At 45.3% G+C, this 24,794-nt stretch overlaps 1 protein-coding gene across 1 annotated transcript in view; it reads left to right on the forward strand.

Moving 5' to 3' along the window:
- Nucleotides 1–24,794, forward strand: part of LOC146854247 (V-type proton ATPase 116 kDa subunit a 4-like) — a 2,520,670-nt gene that overhangs the window by 1,905,407 nt on the left and 590,469 nt on the right. The window lies entirely within an intron of this gene.

Consider the following 24,794-nt stretch of genomic DNA (forward strand, 5'->3'; position numbering starts at 1 on the left):
ACATACAAAGAACATATCACCCACAATGTACTCGATATATAAAATTATTTGGGGTAACCGGGATTATTTCAACCAAGATTTGTTCTATGATTATAGATACACTTTAAAAATGTAACAACACTTTTTGTGATCAATATAGTGTCCAGAAATTGCAGGTGCAGCATAGCAGGGCGACACCTTCTGAAGCCAAGAGTTCTTAACAGTGGAGTTAGCCATAAATTGCGGTGATCAGCATAAAACTTACAGACCAAAACAGTGTGCATTGTTGTTTGTACTGAGATTTCGTCACAAGGGCACGCCACTAGGGCCTCTTTCCAGGAATTGCGATTGGGGAAAGCTACGAGCCTATGAAAGACATTCAGTCTAAAACGCGTCAGCAAAAAACGCTCAAATTGTGACTCAACATAGGTCAAGTATGGTTCAATGTTCAAAGTAGTCGCAACTATCAGAGAGTGTTGAACAGATGTTTTGCTTATCTGCTTAGTTAGCCGTAATTCTTCCAAATGAGAGAGAGCTCTTATTTTTAACTCTTTCTTTGAGATCTCAGACATTGATTCAGGGTTAACATAGTATTTGGTCAGGCCCAAATCAGTAAAAAACTTTTTACATACAGCAGCCACTCAATTTTCCCTGCGTGCTCCAAAGACATGCAGTCTGCCACAGTCTCCTTTGTAAGTACATTTTTTGATGACCTCCAAATGCGGCGCCACAATAGAAGAGGTTGGATTTTGGCCAGGTCTTCAATGTGGGCCATGCCAAGTTCAGCATGGCAGGAAAAAGTAGATACTCGTTTGGGAGTCATCAAGAGAAATCTCATAAAAGTATTCTCTGCGACTTGCAGCACATTCGTGTTTTTATGGCCCCACAAGCCTGCCCCATAGAGTGCGATGGAATGGCACTTCGCTACATAAATGCGAAGAAGTTCTACGGGTGGCCTCTTTCCTAGTTTCTGGGAAAATTTTATGAGGGCCATTATTGCTCGCAAAAGATGGTGTTTTCGAGCTTCGATGGCCGCTTTCCAATTAAGTTTTTCATCAATCATGACTCCAAGGTACGGGTATTGAGTAGTAAACTCCAGCCTCTCTTTGTCTAAGAAGATGGACTTTCCCCTTTTCCTATCCTTTCCTGCCACCATCACATAGGTTTTTTTTATATTTATTTTAAGATCCAGGGTGCCCATGAACTTTGAGTACCTATCAAGGGATTTCTGCAGCTCTCGCGGAGTACGCGCTAGAATTACTGCGTCATCCGCATAAAGAAGCGCTGGAATGAGGCGGTTTTTTATTCGAGGGAGGTCCTGGGCCCCTCAACATCTCTACCTCGAGACCATTAGTATAGAGAGAGAAGAGAAAGGGGGCCAGGACACAACCCTGCCTCACGCCGCGTTCCACCCTAAAGGACTCGGATAATTCACCCTGTGTTCCGAAACGGACCCTAGACGAAGCATTGGAATATAATGCACGAAGAAGGTTTACCAGGGCTGGGTCTATGCCCATATCAGTAAGGACTGACCAGAGCTTTGAATGGGAAACACAGTCAAATGCCGCAGAAAGATCGACATAGACCATGTACAATCTTCCTTCTTTTGCTGTTACATATTTTCCCATCAATAAGCTTAAGTTCAATGCCTGTTCTATTATTCCAAAGCCCTCCCGAAAGCCAAACTGAATATCAGATAGCATGTTATGATCTTCCGCCCACTCCTGAAGTCGCTGTAAAACCACTCTACCCAAGACTTTGCCAAGAGAGTCCAATAATGATATTGGCCGATAGCAGGTCACCTCCTCTCTGTTTCCCTTCTTGAAAACCGGAATCATAATTGATTGAGTCCAAGTTTCAATTAACCCATGGTTCATTGCGGCGTCGAACACCCCCTTTAAAATTGGGGCCCACAGGTCAAGTTTAAATTTTAAAAAATCAACTGGTACTCCATCTGGACCGGGGGCTTTTCCACATTTGCTCGCTTTAACAGCGTTTATAACTTCCTTTAATTCAAAGTTTAAGGGAATCGGAAATAATATTTCTTGGGGACTATCATTATTCTTCTCTGACAAGTCCACTGCTTGTGTTTTACCGAACACTTTAGAGAAGTAGTTTACCCATGTTGGACCATCAATCGCTACTTCAACTGTTGGCTGATCACAGCTATCTGTCAGGAAGGGAGTCTTCACTACCTTCCAAAACAGCTCACCATTTCTAGTCTGGGAGCTCTCGTATAGTTGATCCCATAGAGATTTTTTTAATTCCTGCTTCCTTCTTTTGCAGGCTAGACGGTATGACCTCCTTAGCCTGCGAATCTCCTCTTGATCTCTTACGGGTTTTGTCAGAGCTTTTTTTAGAAGTTTATGGGCTGAGGTGCATTCATGGCTAAACCACCCTTTTTTCTCGCCCTTTTTCCCTTTATTGGTGCATGTTAAAAGATCTTTTACTTTCTCCAAAATTATACTAAAATTATACAACAGTTCTTCTTGGTTAGTGTCACTGTCTAGACATTTCACAATGGCAGGATATACCGCTTGGACCACCTTATTGGTTATAGCTTCTGGTTCTATCTTGCCCCAACCTATGGCGTAGCCATTTAATTTTGTAAGGTGGATAATATTCTGGGCAAGAGCAGTCATCATCGAATATGGTTTGAATTTCCCCTCATCGATAATCAGATTAAAAACCAAGGCTGCATGGTCGCTTAGAGTATTGATTATCAGTCTAAAACTCTGAGCTTTACTTTCCAGTGTAGCTGTGACCAGAATATAATCAATCGTTGTCTCCCACACCCTACCCAAATAAGTAGCCTGTAACTGTCCCAATAAAATATTAATTTTATTTAGAATCACTAGGCCTAATTCTGACATCATTTCGTTAAGGAGGTCTCCTATCTTTGTATGACTAAAGTGAGTCAGATGATTATCTGTTTCTTCCCCCACCCCACAAATATTACTATTTTTCGCGCCGCAGGGGTGATGATTAAAGTCACCACCCCAAACGATGCTTGGGACGTCTGACCCTTGTATTTTTTTTGTCAAGGTGGAAAGTTTGTTACGGAGAGCCCCGAGTAGATTTGGTCTCTCACATTCTGGAAGGTTATCATAGGAATTTACTAAGAGAATTACCTCCTTCCTCATAAATGAGAGTTTCAATATCTGGTAATTAGTGTGAAGTCTAAGGGGGGTTACTTTTAACCCAGGTATGGTATTTTTTATAAATACCGTCAAGCCCCCCTTCGCCCTACCGTGAGGACCTGCAAATGCCGCTGAGAAATATGTTTTATAGCCCATCAAATGTTGTTCGTTGATGGACCATGTCTCTTGTAGACAGATTACGTAATAATCTTGAACAAAATCCATTAGGGTCCCGTCCGTTATTTTGGCGCGTAGACCCGCGATATTCCATGACATAATTTGTACTGTGGTGGAAGCATTTCTTAAATCTAAGCTTTTATTTGTATTAATTGCTTCCGCTACAGGGGAATTCTCTAAAGCTCTTAGTCCTACAACCCCCAACTGTTTAGGTGATTCACTACAGGTATTCCTCATTGAAGTAGTGTCTATGCCTCCAAGCTGTGGAGGATTTAGTACTGCAGGGGGGCTGACATTTTCTATTATTTGAGTTTCCACATTTTCAGTTACATAATCAGTGTCATTGAAAGGAGATTGATATGATACGGTGAATTTTCGTGATTGAAAGTGTTTCACATTAAGTCAATCTACGTCTTCCAGACCATACAAAACTGCATAGGGATTAGAGGTAGGTATATTAAACCTCTGATATGTCTGGGGGTGGTTATTCCAATGTGCTGGATTTAAGGCCTGAAATGACTGATGATTATTATTCAGGAACCTTCCATTTAACTGAGGATGAAAAGAGTGGTTACGGGCAGCTTGGTAGGAAAAATGATGGTCTGCTTCCCTCCAATCCAAAGAGGGATCTTTTATGGCATGGGGTTTGAAATGGGAAGTCAGTTCTCTTGGATAGAAGTAGTTGACGAAATGTGTAGAGATGGCGTCCTCCCCTCTAGCTTCATACCAATCGCCTATGCATCTGACCGCTCTGTGGTCTCTAAAATTTATAATTATCACATCCCCCTTCTTTTCTTTTGGTCTTGTTCCTACCCAGCATGTGTGTCTCACCATAAGAATTTCTCCATTTATATGTGCAGGGAGGGGTCTGTTATGATTCAACCAATAAATAGTTTTGTTTTTTAGCGCATAAAAATCTTCCCTTACACCCTCTGATAATTCAGGAACCCCTGTCATAATAATCGTGTATGGGGCTGATTCAGGGGGTAAGTCCACTCTTCTGCTTGCTGGGATATGTTGAGACTGGGGTAACCATTCACCATTCTCATGATCTTTTGTATCCTTTTTCCTCATGTTAGGTATTACCGAAGAATTATTTTTATTTTTGCTTTTTAGTTCTTCAGTTTCTTCTAAGATACCAGATTTGGAGCTATTGTCCGCCTTTTTCTCCCTATCTAATTCTTTGCCGTTTGTTACGTGGTAGGTTCTACCTAAATCTGCGGTTTTATTAGGTAATTTTTCCGCAGAGTTTTCCCCCAAAGCAGTGCACGGTTTCATCGGGTTGTCACTGGTTGAGGATCGCATTACCATGGGAGAAGAGGAAGGGGCTTGTTCAATAATACTGCTTTTAGTCTGGGTATTTAAGAGTTCAGATATAGCTAAATTGTTCCTTTTCATTTGTTTACTTAGATCGTCTATATGTAGGCTTATTAATCTAGACCTTTCAAGAAGAGGGAGTAAGAGGGATTTGACCATAGTCTCTATTTTAGTAAGTATGTCGGCCATAATGTCCTGACTAGATGGTAGTCCTGGGGCATTAATGCTTGAGGGAGGGTTATTTATCGCTAAAAGACCTGGTTGATTCGGGTTTTGAGCTAGAGGTTTAGCCTTCTTCTTTTTAGCCAAAGATGACATGGTGGAAGCGCCTCGTCTCTTTCTTACTGATTGTCTATTTGCCACAGGTTCCGCAATCAGTAAGGGAGAGATAGCTAGGTTCGGTGAATCTGATAGCCCTGATAGAGTTAGGCTACTTATATTATCAGAAGGGGGAACCAAGCCTGGGGAATTAACCTGAATCACTTTTTTGTTCTTTCCAGGGGTAAAGTGGGGTTTAGAGGTTCCTGCACCCTCATTCATCACCTCTGGAGAAAGAGCTTTACCAATTGTGCCCAGTGAAGAATGCTTGCCTGTTAGCAAATCTAAAGATAAGCGCTTTTCTGTGTCCGCTATTTCCTTCTCCAAAACTGTAGTTACGCGTTTGAAGAATTGATCAATTGTTCCGGACACTGGGCCTTTAGAAGTGTTAACTGTTAAAGTACGCGATTTATCAGCATCTAGTGACATGTTTATAGACTACAGAGGAGTTACAGAGAAGGATTACAATTAAAGTCCAACTTTACTCTAGGAAAATGTCCACAACATGCGAATACTTTAGTCAGTGCACAAAAGATACTCTCACCATGAGATGGGGGTTAGAGGGGTGGCCCGTCCCGTCCACGATCGTCCTCGGACGGCCTCAGACGGCCCACCCTTTGCCCAGGCTTCGCCCCGGTCTATGCCCCGCACGCGTCCCGCTCACGCGTTCAGGGGCGTGAGTTAAATAGCGGGAGGAGGAGGGACGGGAAGAGGCACCAGGTGCGGAGTATGACAGCGATGCAAGGCACCCTGGCCCTCGCAGTCCCAGCGGTAGTAGAAAGCAGCCTTCAAGGGTTGTTTGCACCAGAAAGTTTCAACAGCTCCAGCGACGTTAAAAGTGGGTTTTAAAAAGCAATGTCCGCAGTCTACGCCTACGAGCGGCTCCCGCGAAGCGGGGGCCGCGAGGCGTTTTGTAAAGGAGGTTGGCGGGAGGAGGGGCCGGGAAGAGGCACCAGGTGCGGAGTATGACAGCGATGCAAGGCACCCTGGCCCTCGCAGTCCCAGCGGTAGTAGAAAGCAGCCTTCAAGGGTTGTTTGCACCAGAAAGTTTCAACAGCTCCAGCGACGTTAAAAGTGGGTTTTAAAAAGCAATGTCCGCAGTCTACGCCTACGAGCGGCTCCCGCGAAGCGGGGGCCGCGAGGCGTTTTGTAAAGGAGGTTGGCGGGAGGAGGGGCCGGGAAGAGGCACCAGGTGCGGAGTATGACAGCGATGCAAGGCACCCTGGCCCTCGCAGTCCCAGCGGTAGTAGAAAGCAGCCTTCAAGGGTTGTTTGCACCAGAAAGTTTCAACAGCTCCAGCGACGTTAAAAGTGGGTTTTAAAAAGCAATGTCCGCAGTCTACGCCTACGAGCGGCTCCCGCGAAGCGGGGGCCGCGAGGCATTTTGTAAAGGAGGTTGGCGGGAGGAGGGGCCGGGAAGAGGCACCAGGTGCGGAGTATGACAGCGATGCAAGGCACCCTGGCCCTCGCAGTCCCAGCGGTAGTAGAAAGAACACACTTCTGCAACGCTGGTGCCCACAACTGCTTGTGCTCATCCTTTGTGCCAGAAATCTAGTGCATCACATGTGGCTGCAGGAATGTAAAGTAGCAAAACACACTTATCATTGTAGGTACAACGAGGTCCTCCCAGAATCAAAGACACACACTGACTTCTGCTACAAGGTTGGTTGTGACATCTGTTCAGGGCCCACACACTGTTCCGGTGCTGGGCCAAGGGAGGGGAACCCAAGAATATATCAGGCTGACTGCTCATGAAATGTGCCTTTCACGTCCGCCGTATGTTGTATGTGTATTACAACACTGTTGTCCTGCATCACAATATGCTCACATATGGCATTTGAACCCATGCAAGATCAGACCCTGGTGGCTAATGAAAGGATGACACAAAATGTATGCCAAGTGAGTGCAGAATGGACATTCAATAGTACCATGAGTCATATGAAGTGACCAAAACACAACCGGCTTGCAATTCAATGATAGGAAACACCATGATGAAAATAGCATGGCTGAGGCCAACACTGATGCCAGTAGTGTACCTTTGAGATGAATGTAGGGGCTGCTAAAGTGAATCTTCATGTAGTTACACCTGCTAAATGACCAGGCTGAAGAGCAACACGCTAATCCAGTGCAGGCAGAAGGCATCAAAGCCTCTCAGCCTATCCGCAATGTGTGAGTATAAACCAAATGTTACATTCTGCTTGCCTCCTCTCCTACTGTATTCACATGTATAGGTGAGTGTTTGACATATGAGGTTTGTATGTCTGCTGTACAAGACACCAATCGTCGTTAGCTAAGTAGTACCATGATCTGGGAAATAGAGTACGCAAAGAGAGGACACTCAAAGGATGGACATAAGACATCTGTGTTCTCTCATACAAATATGTGTGACTTCATGCGTGGGGAAGCACAAATGAGCAACATCATGTCCCTGACCATTGCAAATCTCACACATGAAACCCTTTCTGACTTGACAACAAACAACATGAGACTCAGGAAATATGTAAGTCTGAATGGCAAAGGTGAAAGCAGTGTAATGGGGAGGATTCCGGGTCATTTATCCCTTCCTATCAGTAATCTTCTTATACATGTGTGTCTGTTGATGTGTCATCTTATTGATGTCACTGCTGTGTGGAGGAAACGGCTGGCAAATGCTGCATGTGAGCAGGTGCCCAAATGTAAAGTTCAGGAGCTAAACATGCTGCACATTGTTCTGGATAACCCACAAATGGTCATTGAGAATGACATGTTGGCTCAGAGCTACCATCTGTGGTTGCAAAATATAGACCTGTATGTCTCATCACAGCTGCTGACAGGATGACAGCACAGCAGCGGACACCGTCCCGGGGACTGCATGACATCCTGGCTGCAGCAGTTCAACCCTCGCGCACCCGTCCTTCAGGTAATTCTAGCCTGAGGAGTGTCTGTTGATGTGTCATCTTATTGATGTCACTGCTGTGTGGAGGAAATGGCTGGCAACTGCTGCATGTGAGCAGGTGCCCAAATGTAAAGTTCAGGAGCTAAACATGCTGCACATTGTTCTGGATTACCCACAAATGGTCATTGAGAATGACATGTTGGCTCAGAGCTACCATCTGTGGTTGAAAAATATGGACCTGTATGTCCTATCACAGCTGCTGACAGGATGAGACCACAGCAGCGAGCACCATCCCGGGGACTGCATGACAGCCTGGCTGCAGCGTTGAAACCATCGCGCACCTGTCCTTCAGGTAATTCTGGCATGCGGTGTGTCACTGGCTTCGACTCCAAAGCCATGACAGAGATCCTGATTCCCCTCTGCATGTAATCAGCAGTTGTTATGTACAAAGTGAAATACAAATCAGGAGTGTCATGTGCCTGTCTGACAATTGGTGATGCAGATAATTGAGAATGTTGTCACTTCCCTCTACAGCTGCTGGTTCAGGGACAGCTAGGCCTACAAAAGCCATGAGGAGACAGGTCCAGCAGGTGACACTAGGGGGGAACACCAAGGGACAGAGAGTTGTGGCTGGAGCTGGTGAGTTTGCCTGTATCTGTGTAACACCTCAGTGCTATGGTGTGAGCTGTCATTTGTGGTGGTACCCTACACACGTCACATGATCCTCTTCTGTTGATGCAAAGTTCAGTTAATACAAACCCTTGTGTTGCACCACATGTTATACCAGGTCAATCCCTAATACGGTTGCAACCTCTGTTCCAGGGTATGCTGAGGACGAGGATGACAGGCCTATGACCAGTGCGGGCCGACGGAGAATCAGAGGGGAGAATCCCCTGATCCTCCAAGCTGTGATGTCGGCTGCAAGCACTGCTCAAGAGGAGGAGGATGAATTTCCTGAGGACGTCTACTTGGTGGATGATGAGGACTACATGTCTGATGACGATGAAGATGCCAATGCGCGCTATCGTGCCAGATTGGCTAAATCGGTCAGGGCATCACATCCTCTGCCAAGCAACGTTCGTCAGCCTCCTCCCAAGCATAGCATGGCCTGTCCCCAGACTCGAGCAAACCAGCCACAGCACCCACGCATCACAACACAGACATCACTCCCTCACAGTCCTCACGTCCAGGACCAACATGGTGGTTCCCCTACCCGCTCTTCCCTAGACAGTGTATCCCTGCCATCCTCTCCACCATCTGGGGGTAGTACCAGCCCTGTTGTGCTGCCGGAATCCCCTGGGCACCATTCACCTGCCCACAGGCTGCCACCCCCCCCCCCCCTGCTGTAGGACCTGCTCGTCCCATCCATGGCAGACAGCTGCAGACAGGGCCTGCACCTGGCTGTGATGGCCAGTGGGAGCAGGACTTCTACCAACAGCAGAGCGATGTGAGGCAGGACATTAGTGCCATAGGGGCTACCCTGTCCGACATGTCGGACTCCCTGCAGGACATGGTCCACTTCCCTCAGGTGGTGGAGAGGCTGAGCCAAGTGTTGGATAGGATGGATAGGACTTGGCAGGACATGTCCAGAAATTTGCGAGACATGCTATCCATCCAAAGGGAAGAGGGTGCAAGACACCATGCCTTGGCCATGAAGATGATGGAGGGCATATTGAGAGTGAGCCAAACTATCCCTTCACGGTCAACGCAGGGAGGGGAGCCATCATATCTTCCCACAGGACAGCACATCCCCACACCTGTACCAACTGCACAGCAACAGAGCAAAGGGAGACATCCACACCAGCGGCCTGAACTGGCACTCCCAACACCAACCCCTGTACAGGCACTCCCGCCACCTGCACAACCACCACCAACCCCTGTACAGGCACTCCCGCCACCTGCACAACCACCACCAACCCCTGTACAGGCACTCCCACCACCTGCACAACCACCACCAACCCCTGTACAGGCACTCCCACCACCTGCACAACCACCACCAACCCCTGTACAGGCACTCCCGCCACCTGCACAACCACCATCAACACCTGTACAGGCACTCCCGCCACCTGCACAACCACCATCAACCCCTGTACAGGCACTGCCACCACCTGCACAACCACCACCAACCCCTGTACAGGCACTGCCCCCACCTGCACAACCACCAACAACCCCTGTACAGGCACTCCCACCACCTGCACAACCACCACCACCCCCTGTACAGGCACTCCCACCACTTGCACAACCGGCCCTTGTCCAGGCACAACCATCAAGTGTGCACACACCATCTGCACCAGCACATGTAGATGACCCTGGACAGTCCCTTGGACAGTACCCACCTCCACGTAGGCGGCGAGCCAGAGCTGAGCACTCCGAGCACTCCTCCCCACCCAAATTGCGAAGTCGAAAGCTCGATCCCCGATGACAGGAACCCAGGACAATGTAACCACGTGATTGTGTGTTCACCAAATAAAGACCTAAAAAAAATGAACTCTGTTTTGTCTCATGTCCTGTGTAACGATGTGGGTGGCCTCGAGATGTGAGAAGGTATGTGTGTGTGTGTGACACAGTTACAAGTGTAACCCTTCATTGCAACAAGCCATTATGTGCATAGCAGATGACTCACCAAATATGTGTCCTGATTCAGAACCCGACATTCTAAATGAAGTCAAACAAGTAGAAGTAATTAGAATTGCTCAAATATATTTAGGTATGAACAGAACAACCGTCCGGTTGGAAGGGAGGAAGGAAAACAAATGATGGTCTTGATGCAGAGGGAGAAGGGAACCTGGATTGGGGTGGGGCAACAAAAATATAACACTTCAGGGAGCGTCAGGGAAAACAGTCTATTTACAAGGGGAAACTGAAATAATTGTTCACGTCAATGTCTCCGTCAAAGTCAAGTGTCCTTCTGGTCATCCTCTAGGACCACAATGTCCAGATCCTCTGAGTCCGATGCAGGCACACGTCTGGCAGGTGCAGTAACAGGCACCACATGTGTTCGTGACACACGAGGAGTACGGGGGGAAACAGTGTGGGGCAACGGACATGGGGAGACATTGACGGTGGTATGGGAAGGGATTGGGGAGACAACAGACGACATGGCTGTGGTCAGTGAATTGATGCTGGTGGCGAGGGTGGCCATAGATCGGAGCATGTCCTCTCGCATCATGCGTACCTCCATACACACTTGTAGCAAGATGCCAGCGGACATGTCTGGCTGACCCTCACACATCCACATGAGGAACAACACCGGGAGGAGCCTGGGGGGGACAGGAGGGATGTGGTGCCTGAGGTCCGGAGCCAATGATGTTGTGGGGCTGGCGGCGACGATGAGGGGGACTTGTAGCAGGGGATTCAGCTGGAGCCCCCGATGGCATGGGGGACTCTAGAGGTAGGGAGGGGCAGATGGCAGTCCCAGGTTGTGTGTTGGCCTGCCCCAAGGACACCTCTTCAGGGCCCACAGGTGAAGAGTCATGGGGAGAGTAGCTCTCCAACACATCATGGTCCGAGGTGTCGGGTTCACCCCCCCCCCCCTTCAATGTCTTCAGGCTCCACCCGGGATGTAGCACCAGCATCAGGGTGTCCCTTGTCAGTCCGGGTGGGCGCAATCCCCTTGCCTCTTGATGTTGAGGGTCCCTCCTCATCCTCTTCTTCCTCGCTGGTGGAAAGAGGGTGTAGCCGCCGCCACACTGGTGGCCTCTTGCTCCGGACCTGGTCCTGCTGCCCTTCCGTTTCGCCAGCTGTGCCTGCAGAAATGTAAGCAAAATTCTAATGTTATGGTTGTGTCATGCAGGACGAGACACATACATAGAGGAGCCAAGCTCAGACTTATTTTCCTCTGATCACACTCTATAGTTGTCAGCGTCTATGAGCTGACATTACGTGTATGTTCACTGTCATTTACTGGATTTAGTCTGACATGGCCATCACACGTGGATGTTTGTGGCTTACACAACTGTATTGGCCAACCCTCAACCTGGCATTCTGGTGATCTGTGTGTCCTGCCACTGTTACATGTGCAGGTTCCAAAAGCCATCCACCAATGGAGAACATGAAGAGTCCTGATTTCTCGGATTTTGGCCATTCATAGGGAGTCGCAGCTATTTAAGGTCTGGACAAGTGTCATCTGCTTTGTGTCATTGTATGGGACAAGACAAGTGGCGAATGGGGGTCACACATCCACTGAGGCTCTGGGCTATTTGTGTAGCTACATTGTGAGTCTAGCCTTGGGCTGTCCCCACACATGATCTGACTATCCAGTGGCACATATTGGCTTTGGGGACTGATATGGTAATGCACTACACCGCTGAACAGTGGGGGATTGTTGTGACAGCTACCTGTACATGTGAAATGTCAAACAGCCCACTGAGGGTGAGACGTCTGTCAGTGGACACCCCTTGCAAATTTAGAAGCGCTTAGGAGTGATGCAAGGATGTCAAAGTCTGTCTTGACTCCATGGCACATGATGATTTGTCACAATTGGAACCCAAACTCTTCAAATGCAATGCAAGTCATAGCATCCAATGCCCTTTTGCCTGGCATGCTCACACTGGACAGTGTCTGTACCATTGCTCATCCAATGTACACATGATTTCCTAGTGCCAATTGTAGTGGTGCGTGAGGAGCAGATTTCAGTATTAATGCACTATTATGGCTCATTTTGCCAGTTTATAAAGATACGTGGTATGGAGGAAAGGATATACAAATATATTCGAACAAGGACACTTAATTATCCATTCACATGTGATTAAATTCACTTCTCATTTTCTTTGTATTTGTGCTGAGCATATACAAAAACATATATTTACAATACAAAACCTCTGTACATATAACAAAACTACGCTACTGTTGTGGAAATATGGATTTTTCTGGTCAGTTATGTCCCCTATCTTGGACCCCAACGGTTCTATGTGCATGTTACAAGTACATGTATGTTCCCTCCAGTTCCAGTTATGAAGACGCAAATACATGTGCGTCCACCGTTAACATGTCCTCTTTCAGATCCGCCATGAATAGGCCGGATATTCCATTCCTAAGTATGAAAGGCCACCGCCTTTATATGGTCCACTTATGCCATTTTACAGTTCAGACGAGTAGGCCCTGATTCTGTCATCAAGCTTTTCTTGCTTTCTGCCTCTGAAGCTCCAGTCTGAGCCTGCATCTGTGACCATGAACTTTGTCTCATTCCCTGCGCGGCTCACGAAGCCTGACATCAGCTTGCTGCCTGCCAAGAACTGTATTTCACCTTCGAAATTATCTGCTCCGTTCCCTGCCCAATGCATTCCTGTCTAGTAGTTTAAGTAAACATTCTTCCAGCTACCGAGCAAAGGCCCGGTTTCTCTGTCTTTATACAAGTAATTCATAGCCCTGTTACTATGGAAGATTCCTGCCCTCGCATCTAGTGTAGACACTTAGACGCTTGTACACGCACTAACAGTCAGTATAGTCAGTATAGAATAAGATTCTACTCTAAGAGACCTCTCTTCTGGATAACATAGTTCTTTAAACATAGGATGTTAGATATGATTTGGGATTAGGTTGACTTGACCCTCCAGACTTCTGTCGCCACATGTAGAGCTAAATGTCAAGTCCCCTTCACCCCCTAGTTGCACGTCAATCGCACGTCATACTGCTGCGCACGCATCTCTGCCAAGTATTTCTGCTGACATTGCGAAATTATTTCATAGGTCCACCCATATGTGACATCATAACCAATGACGTTTTCCTTGTTACACCCAATTACGCCTCTTTATGCTACGCATGTGAAATGTTATCTTTGCTATCAATTGTTACGCCTCTTGCATCTACTTCCCTGTAATGCCTATTGTATAAAAGTGAATAATTATCAATAATGTATGTACTTCACTTCCTGAACCTCCGTGGTGATGGAACTTGGAGGCCACGATTTCGAAATCGTCCATTGGAATAAAGCCCTTTCCGAACCTCTAATACCACGGATTCTGCCTCTTATTTACTGAGCTATTTTTATTATGTTCTGTATCAAATTAAGTCCCGGTAATTAAATTATTTACCACATGAATGGCGCCCGAATAGGGACACTTTCTCATCTCACGCGCCGGCGGTGCGTTGCAGGCCCGGTCTCCTGCCACAGCTGGACGGACAACAACGCGTACCAGCAGGATTTCCTGTATCTCCCTCCGGTCAAGCGGGGGCGACTGAGGCTGCGATCAACACCCAGACGAGGCGGTGAGAAGTGCGAAGTATCCCGACCAGAGCCTAGCTGAGAGAGCAAGATCCGAGGTATACAGAGGCCCACCAGGTTTCCGATGTCCTGACGTGTCCGAAGTTTTCGAGTCGAGTCGAGTCCAGTCCGGTCCAGTTCAGTTCAGTTCCGTTCCGAGGCTTTCCGTTCCGAGCTACCCGGTGAGTACCATTACTGGGGAGGCGTTCTGGCGTGCACATAAGTTGTGCCGGTCCAGACGGGTTTGGGTACACAAATCCGGTCTGCACTGTTTAGCAGTGTATCTGTACTGTTTAGCAGTATATCTAGTATATCAAGTATATAAATCCAGAATAATTTCCGTTAAATGTCGAGAATTATGTTTTATGATTAAGTTTCCTTAGATCGTTATCATCATTGTTTGCTCATTTAAATGTTAAATGTTAAATGTGTTAATACGTTCTGCATATTGTGGTATGAATGACTGTTCATTATCGTGTTTTATTGTATTAAGTTTTGTCCAAAATCAAGTATCAGATCAGTTCTCAATATGCCGCTCTTTTCGAAATTAAGACAGATCACAACTAGAAAAGGGGTACTCGAAGAAGCTGTTCCTATTCCTCCTAGGGACACTCCAGGGTACTTCATGTATCATAAACATGGCCTAGACGCTATATTATTTCTTGATTTATGGGTAGACTACACTAAGGAATTACCAGAAAGTCAGAGGTGGCCCGCAGCTGGGACCTGGGATGCAGAGTGCATCGTGAAAGTAGAGGAAGAATTATGGAAAAAGAAAGCTAGACAATCACAGAAAGACGCCATTGAGTTATGGCGTAAAGAATCGTATAGACGTACAGAAAAAGCACGTAGACAGGAAGAGAAGAGTAAAGAGAATTCAAATGAAGTCCGAGAAAATCTATTAATTGAAGAAGGTACACGAGTGAAATCAGAACAAGTAGACAGACAAAGACATGCCCTTATGAAGGGTATGTATCCCCTTCTGGCCGAGGGATTACCTAAGGCTACTGCGGGGATACCAAAAGATTTGCCACCCCCATTATTTCCAATAAAGGCACATCCCAAGGGGCATCCTAGAACCGCAGAAGATGTTTTTCTTTCCTCATATTTAGATGACGCAGCTCCCGAGTATGCTAACCCCGCCCCACACAGACCGTCGGCCGGGGAGGTTCAACGCCAAGATCCTGTATCTGTATCCTTACAGCATCAAATACTGACACAAGTTCCGGCAAGCACGTCCGTTTCCACATCTGCTCCTACAGCTACTTCTATAGCTGTGTCCACACCTATAGTTGCTGTATCGCGTTCAACGAATCCTTTCACGCCCGATACCCCAGACGGGGCTACGGGAGGTGCTACCAATATTTTTTCTACGCCACCCAGAATAAATAAACTTACTTTTCAAGAGTCAGCACATCCACGCACCCCCAAACTCATAAATGCTCGCACGCTTAAGGAACTTCTTATAGATTGTAGATATGACCCTGTGCCCGGCAAAGAGGACGAAATGATCCTGGCATCACTACGTATCAGACGAGCCGCGGTGTATTTAGGGAAGTTACCAGGAATGACTATGCATCTAGATAATATATATCATTTTGTCCAAACAGGGCGAGATTCTGAATGTATTAACAGAGCTATGGAATACCAGAAAGTGGAGATACAAGGGGAACTGTTACGTTTCCTCATAAATTGTGTGATCAGAAATCAAGACCGACCGGGGGTAGACCCGGAAGTAATGCAAATTCTTACCAGATGGAGCCAGAATATATCAGAAGGGAGACATGATAAGCAAAACTGTATAATAGCCATGTGCCGAAAGATCCGTAAAGAAATAGAACGCCTACACGAAGAGAGATTAGCGGTAGACCAGTTTGAACAAAATGAGGAGGAAGGATCAGGACTGCCCACAGGACGGTCAGAAACCATAGCCTATGTAGGTAGAGGAAGATCTTGTAAAAGTACTAGATGTCTTACTGACCCGATACGTCCGATATGTCTAGAAAATAACAGGAATTTTCAAACACCTATAATAAATATAAGGTCCCCCGAGCAGTCGTTCCAAGCCGTTGACAAATTACTGCGAGAACGAAGGGGTTATCATTTTCTCGATTCTATGGATGAACAAGAATTAGCCAGGTCAGCCGTTCATTGGGTTGACAGTCCCGGAAAGTATGATGATGATACTGTAGCACACACATTTTTGAATCTCACCCCAGATGAACAGCGTTTAGCTGGGATTTATATGATTCAACAACTTCTTATACTATATAAAAGCCAACATTCAGATCCTGGTCCCTTACCTGATATATTGACTGAATTACTCACGAATAGATGGAGAGGTTCAGGTACTAAGCTAATTAAAGAAATACTAGAATCAAGAAAGCAGTACATTCTTTTTGTATGTCCAGAACATGCCTCACTGCCCATCAAGGAAAGACCGATGTATTACATGGACAGACAGAATCCTTTACGAGAAGTACACCCAATAAAGGGCGAGGACAATCAGTTTAAACGTGTATATGTATATACGCCCATATCAAAAATAGAATTGTTGGAAATGAAGAAAGTGGTACCCAGTCATGACAAAGACCCAGCGGGTTTCCACCGAGAAATTAAAGACATGTTACTCATGGGAGAGTATACCTATCCCGACATTATGACAATATTAAAGGTATTAATGCCTGCTGGCATTTATGAAAAACTCAAGGAAAAAGAGTGGGAGGTGGGAGACCAAAAGATAGACTGGACAGCATTAGAAAATGAAGAAAAGGCCCGAGGTCCAGGTTCGGGGCTTGGGGACAAAACTAAAGCACTACCAGGTTTACTAGTTCAGGTACTGCCACGTTTATTAACCACGAAAAAGGAAGACTGGGGTGCAATCTCAGCCTGTAAACAAAAGCAAGATGAAGACACTAGTGATTTCTATGCCCGATTCGAAAAATGTTTTGGTATAAATAGTGGTATAAAAGCAAGTAGCGAATCATACCCACATCTGTTTGTGACAAAATTAGTTGAAAATTCTTTGCCCCAAGTGAAGAATAGAGTATTAAAATTCGAGAGTACCTGGCAAGGTAACACCCCATCACAAATGTTACAAATGTTACAGTATCATCACAATAGAATTAGAGAGGAACAAGATCATGAACAAAGACGCATGAAAGACACGAAAATGAAAATGCTAGTCTCCCAGACAGTTCCAGCTGAAGGACATAAAAAGGGTACGACACATTCCGGTGAATCAGCAGGACCTGTAAAAGGGACATGCAACTACTGTAAACAACCAGGTCATTATATACACGATTGTCCAGTCCTGAAGCGTAATATCGCCACAGGTATTACAAAAGAAAGACCACGGCCACTTAGACAGGATCAGAATGAACAAGGAGCACCGCAGCATGCACAGGCCATGCCAGCTCCACAACAGTCTATACAGTTTGTGCCAGCCGCACCAGCGTTGCCTGTTGCTGCCACACAAACCACGACACGACAGCTGTACCAGACCGCACAGTACGACTATCCTGATTATCAACGATACGCATGAACCAGCCTAGAGAGGGAAGTTGACTTACCCCTTATCGAGATCCCGGTAGACCAAGAAGGACCTTATGTACATAGTGAATTATTAGGTCAAGACAGAAAATTTTTACTCGATACAGGGGCAAGTCGAACAACCATAAAACGTAGTGAAGTTCCAGGGGCACCCCTCTCAGGCTCACAGAATATTTCCCTTGGTTTTTCAGGAAAACCTATTGTTAATGAAGTATCACAGCCTCTTCCACTGACGATAGGACCCTTGACCAGAACTACAGATTTATTGCTTACTAAATCATGTCCAGAAAACTTGTTAGGTATAAAGACACTGAAAGCTCTAGGAGCTATAATATGTTGTTCTCCGGAAGGAGTAAGATTGTTTTTACGTGATTTCAAAGGTCATTATGTGTCTCGAGACATGGATCCCCGACTGCAGACTTTACCTACACATCTATGGGCACAAGGCCCTACTGACGTTGGTTGCATGAATATTACACCATATCGAGTCACACTAAAGGCAGGAGTGGTACTATCACGAATGCGACAATACAAGTTACCACCAGATGCTGTAGTGGCTTTACTACAAATCATTGACGAGCTCATTGCCCAAGGAGTGGTTGTAGAAACAGACTCCAATGTATGTAATTCACCGATAATTCCGATTCTTAAACGAACAGATCCGAAGACCCCGCCAGTATATCGATTGGTTATTGATCTGCGCGAATTGAACAAATGCATTGTGCCACAATTCCCTGTGGTCCCAGATATCTCATCATTACTGACAGCTATTGATTCTGAAGCAACATTCTTTACTGTAATTGATCTCAAGAATGCCTTTTTCAGCGTCCCTATAGATCCGGAAAGCCAATATTTGTTCGGATTTAGTTTAAATGGACGTAGCTTTAAATTCTCACGCGCACCTCAAGGATTTACAGAAAGCCCCAGCATCTATAGCCAAGCACTGAAACGAGAACTCGACAGTATCCACATGCCAGTCAACACTGCTCTGCTTCAATATGTCAATGATCTGCTGATCACCGCCAGAAGCGAACCTGAATGTGAAAAAGCATCACTGACAGTTTTACAATTTCTAGCCGAAAAGGGGCACAAGGTGTCCCCTTCTAAGCTGCAATTCTGTGTCCAGCGAGTTGTTTATCTTGGACACTCGCTGTCCAAGGAGGGAAGGCAGCTTACACCCGACCGCATTCAGTTAATAGCTAACATGCCAATACCCAAGACACAAAAGGAGGTGCGGGCTTTTATAGGCCTCACTTCATATTGTAGGCAGTGGATCCCTCAGTATGCATTTCTAGCAAAACCACTCATTCAGTTGACAACACAGGAGGCAGCCACATCGACTGTTCTCCCTTGGACTCAGGAACATACACAAGCTTTTGAAAGCTTAAAGAAAGCTTTATGTCAAGCACCGGTTTTAGCAACACCATGTTACAATAAACAGTTTACACTTTTTGTTACAGAACGCGAAGGTACTGCCTTGTCAGTACTCACACAGGAACAAGCAGGAGCACACAAACCATGTGCTTATTTTTCTAGTACATTAGATCCCGTAGCTCAGGCTCTGCCTGCGTGCCTAAAATCAGTGGCAGCGACAGCTTTAGCAATCAGACAAAGCGATGCCATAGTGTTAGGACATCCATTGACAGTTCAAGTACCACATGCAGTAGAGGTTCTTTTGAATCGAACGCAAACACAACATTTAACTATAGCGCGACTTACAGGGTATGAATTAACATTGTTCCAACCACATATAGAAATCAGACGTTGTAACACATTGAATCCTGCCACACTGTTACCAGTAAACGGAACAGACCCACTAGCTCATGACTGTATTGACGTTATTACAATCACGACGAAACCCAGACAAGACTTGACAGATGTCCCATTGTCAGACCCAGACCTGACGTTGTATGTAGATGGCTCATGTATGAGAACAAGTACAGGAGAGTTAGTGGCCGCTTACGCAGTCACAACAGACACTGAAATCATTGAAACAAATTGTATAAATACCTTGTCCGCTCAAGCAGCAGAGCTCGTCGCTCTGACACAAGCCTGTATTCAAGCCGCAAATAAAAAAGTCAACATATACACTGATTCACGTTATGCATTCGGAGTTGTACATGACTTCGGCGTGCTGTGGCGAGAGAGAGGTTATTTAACTTCTCATGGTGCCCACATTCAGCACGGACCCCTCATTCATGCCTTATTAGATGCAATACATCTACCCACTGCAATATCAATTATGAAATGTAAAGCTCATACGAAAATTACTGATATCATTTCTCAAGGCAATGATCTAGCTGACAGAACAGCTAAACAGACTGCTCAAACTCAAATATCCGACATGACAAAGACAATAGTCCCGACGCCAACACATTGTATGACAATTAAAGATCCCGCTCTTGACGTAATTGACATACAGACACATGCTACACCAGAGGAAATAAAGAAATGGACTGAATTAGGAGGGATTCAAACGGACCAAGGATGGATGACGAAGGAAAAATCTGTGTGGTTCCTTCCTGACTCAATGGTCCAAGTTATTATTAACACTATACATAGTCCAGCACATCTAGGATAAAAAGCTATGCTAGACAGCATCCAACACATTTGGTTCAATAAACATTTACGAGCAGCAGCTAAACAAAAAGTTCGTACCTGTATGATCTGTTGCCAGTTTAACCCAGGAAAAAGCGTTCCCGTAGAGCAGGGTGGATTTCAGCCTCCTGATCACCCATTTGAAATCCTTCAGATGGATTATATCCAGATGGAACGATGTCGAGGATTCAAATATGTTCTCGTAGTTGTCTGTGCTCTGTCCCGTTGGACAGAGGCATACCCGGTTTCAGATTACACTGCCCCGACTACTGCCAAACAGTTAGTTCGAGAATTCTTCCCACGATATGGTTTACCACGTGCTGTCTACTCAGATAACGGCCAGCCGTTCTCATCCGAACTGATGAAACACGTTTCACTTTTGTTAGGCTATCAGTGGAAATTCCACTGTGTCCGACATCCCGAGGCGGCAGGTCTCGTGGAAAGACATAATCAGATCCTGAAAATTAGATTGTCCAAAATATGCAGGGAGAAAGGTGTCGATTGGGTAGTAGCATTACCAGTTGCACTCTTTTACATGAGAATGGTAGCACACTCACGAACAGGGCTATCCCCGTATGAGGTGATCTTTGGCAGACCACCAAATATGTGGGGGACGCCTATACCACGTAAAATAACTGATATTGACTGTAATATGCTGACAGATTATTTGGCTTCCTTGATGTCTGCACTACAATCTTGTCGTTCACAGGTAGCTGCAGCCTTTCCTGACAACACTGAGGTGAAACCCCATGACGTAATTCCAGGGGATCTCGTTTTAGTAAGGAACTTTGATCGAAAGACTCAGCTGGATCCTAGGTGGAAGTCGCCGCAGCTGGTCTTGCTCACCACAAGGACAGCCGTGAAGATCGAGGGCAGAAAAGGCTGGATTCATTCAAGTCATATCAAGAAATTTCACGGACTACCAGCGGATGTGAATACCACACCTCGTGTGTCTTCACCCATTGACTCAAAACTTCCTTTTGTTGAAAAGAGTAATTCCGAACTTTATAAACTAAAACTCAGGTCCAATAAGTCAAGCAATTTGATTGTTTAAGTCCTCTCCGAGGTGAAGCGGTTGAATTGTCTCTGACATGTATCCCTTGGACCTGAATAGAGAATGCACCCGAAAAATGTTGAAACGACAGGCGTACTGTAAATCACTGCGTAGTCATTGTACAGTGACGTTATTAATTTTGTTTTTCCTAAGTTTCTTAATAATTACTGCAAGTATATTGTTGCACATATATTATCCTATTTCTAGACATGTTTATAATGTTACTGCTGAACATTCTTTTAGTGACCTATCCCCGCATGAATTATCGTATAGATTTGCGCTGCGCAATAACACTTTTATTAGTATGTTACATCATTCCCATCAGGTTAGCAATGCTACAAATTGTTGGATATGTGGCCGACTCCCTCCCTATCAGAATTATAAAGGAATTCTACCTCTTTTTCCATACCCATTCACACACAACGGCTCCTGTGGAGCATGGTTTAGTTTAATTAATTCCCTAGATTCAAATTCTGCAGTTTATCAAGACAACTGGGTATGGGGAAATTTGAACTTAGTTTTACTTAAAGTCTGCTACCCTAACAAGGAGGGACTTCCCAAGAGAACAGGAACTGATCTAGAAAATGAAGTATATGGATTAGGTAATTTTACGCTTAATCTTATGATCCTAAATGTCGAATCCGAAGCTACTCCAATTTTGCCCGCCATGTCAATATTTCCAGTAAAAGGTGAATTATGTGTAAGAAAGAATGGTTCCATACATATGGGCCATAGTAGATGCACAACTGTAGTAGAATTTAGTGATCAAGGCAAGTCTACATTTAGAGCTTTCCGCCATTCCTATTTCATATGTGGTCAGACGGCCTATGTACGTTTGCCTCTAGATTGGGATGGTACCTGCTACATTGGATTCCTTTTGCCACCTGTTTTTCTAGCTCCTCCTGATTATCACAGAAATACTCATTTAGTACACAATAGAGAAAGGAGAGATCTCCCAATTGTCGATTACACTGAAACAGCATGGGAAAAATACACAGATTTCAATAAAGGTCTCTTTCCCTATATAGGTACCGTTACCAATAGTAAGCTGATACGTAGATTAACTAGAACCCTTGAAGCAGTAGTGAACGAAACTATTTCCGCCTTAGGCAATTTAACAGAAGAACAGTCTGCTATGCGGATTGTTGTGCTTCAAAATCGTCTTGTCCTTGACGTCATCCTGGCCGATAGGGGCGGAGCTTGTAGGGTCATCGGATCAAGCTGTTGCATTTTCATACCAGAAAATTCGCCATCTGTATATAAAGCTATAACCCGCCTTCATAAGATTGTAAGCCAGATACACCAGAATCCAGGCACCTGGACTTGGTCCGGTTGGTTTTGGAGCGTGTTATCAGCCTGGGGATGGAGAGTTCTATCCTTCCTAGGTATTGGCCTTCTCATACTATTCAGTTGCTGTCTATGCCTGCAATGTGGACCAGCGATTTGTGGTCTGTGTGCCACATCGTGTATTCCACATCAAGATTTTCGTTCAAAACCCCGGAAGAAGAAAGAAGAACAAATGATGCTATATTAACAGATCAATGGATTAATGAAGATTGATATCTCTTGACGGGCAAGTAGGGGACAAGGAGGGAATGTGGAAATATGGATTTTTCTGGTCAGTTATGTCCCCTATCTTGGACCCCAACGGTTCTATGTGCATGTTACAAGTACATGTATGTTCCCTCCAGTTCCAGTTATGAAGACGCAAATACATGTGCGTCCACCGTTAACATGTCCTCTTTCAGATCCGCCATGAATAGGCCGGATATTCCATTCCTAAGTATGAAAGGCCACCGCCTTTATATGGTCCACTTATGCCATTTTACAGTTCAGACGAGTAGGCCCTGATTCTGTCATCAAGCTTTTCTTGCTTTCTGCCTCTGAAGCTCCAGTCTGAGCCTGCATCTGTGACCATGAACTTTGTCTCATTCCCTGCGCGGCTCACGAAGCCTGACATCAGCTTGCTGCCTGCCAAGAACTGTATTTCACCTTCGAAATTATCTGCTCCGTTCCCTGCCCAATGCATTCCTGTCTAGTAGTTTAAGTAAACATTCTTCCAGCTACCGAGCAAAGGCCCGGTTTCTCTGTCTTTATACAAGTAATTCATAGCCCTGTTACTATGGAAGATTCCTGCCCTCGCATCTAGTGTAGACACTTAGACGCTTGTACACGCACTAACAGTCAGTATAGTCAGTATAGAATAAGATTCTACTCTAAGAGACCTCTCTTCTGGATAACATAGTTCTTTAAACATAGGATGTTAGATATGATTTGGGATTAGGTTGACTTGACCCTCCAGACTTCTGTCGCCACATGTAGAGCTAAATGTCAAGTCCCCTTCACCCCCTAGTTGCACGTCAATCGCACGTCATACTGCTGCGCACGCATCTCTGCCAAGTATTTCTGCTGACATTGCGAAATTATTTCATAGGTCCACCCATATGTGACATCATAACCAATGACGTTTTCCTTGTTACACCCAATTACGCCTCTTTATGCTACGCATGTGAAATGTTATCTTTGCTATCAATTGTTACGCCTCTTGCATCTACTTCCCTGTAATGCCTATTGTATAAAAGTGAATAATTATCAATAATGTATGTACTTCACTTCCTGAACCTCCGTGGTGATGGAACTTGGAGGCCACGATTTCGAAATCGTCCATTGGAATAAAGCCCTTTCCGAACCTCTAATACCACGGATTCTGCCTCTTATTTACTGAGCTATTTTTATTATGTTCTGTATCAAATTAAGTCCCGGTAATTAAATTATTTACCACACTGTCCTAAACAATAATTTTCAATTGTGGGTCCACCCTTCAATAGTGTGGACAACCCCAGAGGGCATATACATTGCATGAGAAGTATCAATGTCCCCATAAATTCTAAGGCAATGCAAGGTTGTTGAATCCCAACACAATAAAATTCTTTTGGGGCCCTCTGTAAAACCAAAATGTCGACGCCGTCGCGTTTCAGCCAATCGATTCCTTTTGGCCTCTTCAGGACAAGGAAAACCGCAGCAATCTTAGGCTGGTCCCTCTACTCAGCATACCAAGCGTAAGTACTGTACAATAGCCAGGAGTGGGACGCAGGGGATCCACGCCCTATTCCATCTCTTTATTGAAAAGTCAGCTGGGCCCCCTGTTCGTGTTCTAAAGTCAAGATTTCTTCCGTCGTGATTACCCGCTTGCTTCTCTAGCCTCGCCTTGATAGCTCTTCCGCATCTATCAGTGCTAACTCTCGCTACGCGAGTTTGTTCAGGAGAGCACTATCTGCAGCATATGCTGCAGAATAGTGCTCTCCTGAACAAACTCGCGTAGCCTTAGCATTGCATTGCCTTAGAATTTATGGGGACATTGATACTTCTCATGCAATGTATATGCCCTCTGGGGTTGTCTACACTATTGAACGGGGGACCCACAATTGAAAATTATTGTTTAGGACAGTAGCGTACTTTTGTCATATGTGCAGAGGTTATGTTTTGTAAATATATGTTTTTGTATATGCTCAGCACAAATGCAAAGAAAATGAGAAGTGAATTTAATCACATGTGAAAGGATCATGAAATGTGTCCTTGTTCA

This window comes from Triturus cristatus, chromosome 4_1, assembly GCF_964204655.1.
Source record: "Triturus cristatus chromosome 4_1, aTriCri1.1, whole genome shotgun sequence".
In the NCBI taxonomy this organism is placed as follows: domain Eukaryota; kingdom Metazoa; phylum Chordata; class Amphibia; order Caudata; family Salamandridae; genus Triturus; species Triturus cristatus.